The sequence below is a fragment of the Toxotes jaculatrix genome, chromosome 6 (assembly GCF_017976425.1).
Source record: "Toxotes jaculatrix isolate fToxJac2 chromosome 6, fToxJac2.pri, whole genome shotgun sequence".
Taxonomy (NCBI): Eukaryota; Metazoa; Chordata; class Actinopteri; family Toxotidae; genus Toxotes; species Toxotes jaculatrix.
The window spans coordinates 16,805,413-16,811,412 of record NC_054399.1 but is presented as its reverse complement, the minus strand read 5'-3'; positions in this window follow the sequence as shown (position 1 = coordinate 16,811,412).

The window sequence follows — 6,000 nt, the reverse complement described above, 5'->3', positions numbered from 1 at the left end:
TAAGATTTTTGACTTTTTTTGGCCAATTTTGACACCTTACTATACTATGACGTTTTTTATGACATTTTGAGGTCAAAAAAATTTTTTGACTTTTTTTGTCCGATTTTGACGCCTTACTATACTATGACGTTTTTTATGACATTTTGAGGTCAAAAAAATTTTTGACTTTTTTTGTCCGATTTTGACGCCTTACTATACTATGACGTTTTTTATGACATTTTGAGGTCAAAAAATTTTTTGACTTTTTTTGGCCGAAAAAAAAGCCATACTATACTATGACATTTTTTATGACATTTTGAGGTCAAAAAAAATTTTGACGTTTTTTGTCCGATTTTGACGCCTTACTATACTATGACGTTTTTTATGACATTTTGAGGTCAAAAAAAATTTTGACTTTTTTTGTCCGATTTTGACGCCTTACTATACTATGACGTTTTTTATGACATTTTGAGGTCAAAAAAATTTTTGACTTTTTTTGTCTGAAAAAAAAGGCATACTATACTATGCCGTTTTTTATGACATTTTGAGGTCAAAAAAAATTTTGACATTTTTTGCCCGAAAAAAATGCTATACTATGAATTTTTTATGACATTTTGAGGTCAAAAAATTTTTTGACTTTTTTTGTCCGATTTTGACGCCTTACTATACTATGACGTTTTTTATGACATTTTGAGGTCAAAAAAAATTTTGACTTTTTTTGCCGGAAAAAAACGGCATACTATACTATGACGTTTTTTACGACATTTTGAGGTCAAAAAAATTTTTGACTTTTTGTCCGATTTTGACGCCTTACTATACTATGACGTTTTTTATGACATTTTGAGGTCAAAAAAAATTTTGACTTTTTTTGTCCGAAAAAAACGGCATACTATACTATGACGTTTTTTATGACATTTTGAGGTCAAAAAAAATTTTGACTTTTTTTGTCCGAAAAAAACGGCATACTATACTATGACGTTTTTTATGACATTTTGAGGTCAAAAAAAATTTTGACTTTTTTTTGCCCGAAAAAAACGGCATACTATACTATGACGTTTTTTATGACATTTTGAGGTCAAAAAAATTTTGACTTTTTTTGTCCGATTTTGACGCCTTACTATACTATGACGTTTTTTATGACATTTTGAGGTCAAAAAAATTTTTGACTTTTTTTGCCCGAAAAAAACTCCATACTATACTATGACGTTTTTTATGACATTTTGAGGTCAAAAAAATTTTGACTTTTTTTTCCCGAAAAAAACGCCATACTATACTATGACGTTTTTTATGACATTTTGCGGTCAAAAAAAATTTTGACTTTTTTTGTCCAAAAAAAACGGCATACTATACTATGACGTTTTTTATGACATTTTGAAGTCAAAAAAATTTTGACTTTTTTTGTCCGATTTTGACGCCTTACTATACTATGACGTTTTTTATGACATTTTGAGGTCAAAAAAAATTTTGACTTTTTTTGTCCGAAAAAAACGGAATACTATACTATGACGTTTTTTATGACATTTTGAGGTCAAAAAAAATTTTGACTTTTTTTGCCCGAAAAAAATGGCATACTATACTATGACGTTTTTTATGACATTTTGAGGTCAAAAATAATTTTGACTTTTTTTGTCCGATTTTGACGCCTTACTATACTATGACGTTTTTTATGACATTTTGAGGTCAAAAATAATTTTGACTTTTTTTGTCCGATTTTGACGCCTTACTATACTATGACGTTTTTTATGACATTTTGAGGTCAAAAAAAATGTTGACTTTTTTTGTCCGATTTTGACGCCTTACTATACTATGACGTTTTTTATGACATTTTGAGGTCAAAAAAATTTTTGACTTTTTTTGCCCGAAAAAAACGGCATACTATACTATGACGTTTTTTATGACATTTTGAGGTCAAAAAGATTTTTGACTTTTTTTGTCCGATTTTGACGCCTTACTATACTATGACGTTTTTTATGACATTTTGAGGTCAAAAAAAATTTTGACTTTTTTTGCCGGAAAAAAACGGCATACTATACTATGACGTTTTTTTATGAGATTTTGAGGTCAAAAAAAATTTTGACTTTTTTTGTCCGATTTTGACGCCTTACTATACTATGACGTTTTTTATGACATTTTGAGGTCAAAAAAATTTTTGACTTTTTTTGTCCGATTTTGACGCCTTACTATACTATGACGTTTTTTATGACATTTTGAGGTCAAAAAAAATTTTGACTTTTTTTGTCCGAAAAAAACGGCATACTATACTATGACGTTTTTTATGACATTTTGAGGTCAAAAAAATTTTTGACTTTTTTTGTCCGAAAAAAACGGCATACTATACTATGACGTTTTTTATGACATTTTGAGGTAAAAAAAAATTTTGACTTTTTTGTCCGATTTTGACACCTTACTATACTATGACGTTTTTTATGACATTTTGAGGTCAAAAAAAATTTTGACTTTTTTGTCCGATTTTGACACCTTACTATACTATGACGTTTTTTATGACATTTTGAGGTCAAAAAAAAATTTGACTTTTTTTGTCCAATTTTGACGCCTTACTATACTATGACGTTTTTTATGACATTTTGAGGTCAAAAAATTTTTTGACTTTTTTTGTCCGATTTTGACGCCTTACTATAGTATGACGTTTTTTATGACATTTTGAGGTCAAAAAAAATTTTGACTTTTTTTGCCCTAAAAAAACGCCATAATATACTATGACGTTTTTTATGACATTTTGAGGTCAAAAAAAATTTTGACTTTTTTTGTCCGAAAAAAACGGCATACTATACTATGATGTTTTTTATGACATTTTGAGGTCAAAAAAAATTTTGACTTTTTTTGTCCGATTTTGACGCCTTACTATACTATGACGTTTTTTATGACATTTTGAGGTCAAAAAATTTTTTGACTTTTTTTGGCCGAAAAAAAGCCATACTATACTATGACATTTTTTATGACATTTTGAGGTCAAAAAAAATTTTGACTTTTTTTGTCCGATTTTGACGCCTTACTATACTATGACATTTTTTATGACATTTTGAGGTCAAAAAAAATTTTGACTTTTTTTGTCCGATTTTGACGCCTTACTATACTATGACGTTTTTTATGACATTTTGAGGTCAAAAAAATTTTTGACTTTTTTTGGCCGAAAAAAAAGCCATACTATACTATGACATTTTTTATGACATTTTGAGGTCAAAAAAAATTTTGACTTTTTTTGTCCGATTTTGACGCCTTACTATACTATGACGTTTTTTATGACATTTTGAGGTCAAAAAAAATTTTGACTTTTTTTGGCTGAAAAAAACGGCATACTATACTATGACGTTTTTTATGACATTTTGAGGTCAATAAGATTTTTGACTTTTTTTGGCCAATTTTGACACCTTACTATACTATGACGTTTTTTATGACATTTTGAGGTCAAAAAAATTTTTGACTTTTTTTGTCCGATTTTGACGCCTTACTATACTATGACGTTTTTTATGACATTTTGAGGTCAAAAAAATTTTTGACTTTTTTTGTCCGATTTTGACGCCTTACTATACTATGACGTTTTTTATGACATTTTGAGGTCAAAAAATTTTTTGACTTTTTTTGCCTGAAAAAAACTCCATACTATACTATGACGTTTTTTATGACATTTTGAGGTCAAAAAATTTTTTGACTTTTTTTTCCCGAAAAAAACGCCATACTATATTATGACGTTTTTTATGACATTTTGCGGTCAAAAAAAATTTTGACTTTTTTTGTCCAAAAAAAACGGCATACTATACTATGACGTTTTTTATGACATTTTGAAGTCAAAAAAATTTTGACTTTTTTTGTCCGATTTTGACGCCTTACTATACTATGACGTTTTTTATGACATTTTGAGGTCAAAAAAAATTTTGACTTTTTTTGGCTGAAAAAAACGGCATACTATACTATGACGTTTTTTATGACATTTTGAGGTCAATAAGATTTTTGACTTTTTTTGGCCAATTTTGACACCTTACTATACTATGACGTTTTTTATGACATTTTGAGGTCAAAAAAATTTTTTGACTTTTTTTGTCCGATTTTGACGCCTTACTATACTATGACGTTTTTTATGACATTTTGAGGTCAAAAAAATTTTTGACTTTTTTTGTCCGATTTTGACGCCTTACTATACTATGACGTTTTTTATGACATTTTGAGGTCAAAAAATTTTTTGACTTTTTTTGGCCGAAAAAAAAGCCATACTATACTATGACATTTTTTATGACATTTTGAGGTCAAAAAAAATTTTGACGTTTTTTGTCCGATTTTGACGCCTTACTATACTATGACGTTTTTTATGACATTTTGAGGTCAAAAAAAATTTTGACTTTTTTTGTCCGATTTTGACGCCTTACTATACTATGACGTTTTTTATGACATTTTGAGGTCAAAAAAAATTTTGACTTTTTTGTCCGATTTTGACACCTTACTATACTATGACGTTTTTTATGACATTTTGAGGTCAAAAAAAATTTTGACTTTTTTTGTCCGAAAAAAACGGCATACTATACTATGACGTTTTTTATGACATTTTGAGGTCAAAAAAATTTTTGACTTTTTTTTCCCGAAAAAAACGGCATACTATACTATGACGTTTTTTATGACATTTTGAGGTCAAAAAAATTTTTGACTTTTTTTGTCCGATTTTGACGCCTTACTATACTATGACGTTTTTTATGACATTTTGAGGTCAAAAAAAAGTTTTGACTTTTTTTGGCCGAAAAAAAAGCCATACTATACTATGACATTTTTTATGACATTTTGAGGTCAAAAAAAATTTTGACTTTTTTTGCCCGAAAAATACGCCATACTATACTATGACGTTTTTTATGACATTTTGAGGTCAAAAAAAATTGTGACTTTTTTTGTCCGATTTTGACGCCTTGCTATACTATGACATTTTTTATGACATTTTGAGGTCAAAAAAAAGTTTTGACTTTTTTTGGCCGAAAAAAAAGCCATACTATACTATGACATTTTTTATGACATTTTGAGGTCAAAAAAAATTTTGACTTTTTTTGCCCGAAAAATACGCCATACTATACTATGACGTTTTTTATGACATTTTGAGGTCAAAAAAATTTTTGACTTTTTTTGGCCGAAAAAAAAGCCATACTATACTATGACATTTTTTATGACATTTTGAGGTCAAAAAAAATTTTGACGTTTTTTGTCCGATTTTGACGCCTTACTATACTATGACGTTTTTTATGACATTTTGAGGTCAAAAAAAATTTTGACTTTTTTTGTCCGATTTTGACGCCTTACTATACTATGACGTTTTTTATGACATTTTGAGGTCAAAAAAAATGTTGACTTTTTTGTCCGATTTTGACACCTTACTATACTATGACGTTTTTTATGACATTTTGAGGTCAAAAAAAATTTTGACTTTTTTTGCCCGAAAAAAACGGCATACTATACTATGACGTTTTTTATGACATTTTGAGGTCAAAAAAAATTTTGACTTTTTTTGTCCGATTTTGACGCCTTACTATACTATGGCGTTTTTTATGACATTTTGAGGTCAAAAAAATTTTTGACTTTTTTTGTCCGAAAAAAACGGCATACTATACTATGACATTTTTTATGACATTTTGAGGTCAAAAAATTTTTGACTTTTTTTGCCCGAAAAAAACGCCATACTATACTATGACGTTTTTTATGACATTTTGAGGTCAAAAAAATTTTGACTTTTTTTGTCCGAAAAAAACGGCATACTATACTATGACGTTTTTTATGACATTTTGAGGTCAAAAAAAATTTTGACTTTTTTTGTCCGATTTTGACGCCTTACTATACTATGACGTTTTTTATGACATTTTGAGGTCAAAAAAAGTTTTGACTTTTTTTGTCCGAAAAAAACGGCATACTATACTATGACGTTTTTTATGACATTTTGAGGTCAAAAAAAATTTTGACTTTTTTTGTCCGATTTTGACGCCTTACTATACTATGACGTTTTTTATGACATTTTGAGGTCAAAAAAAAGTT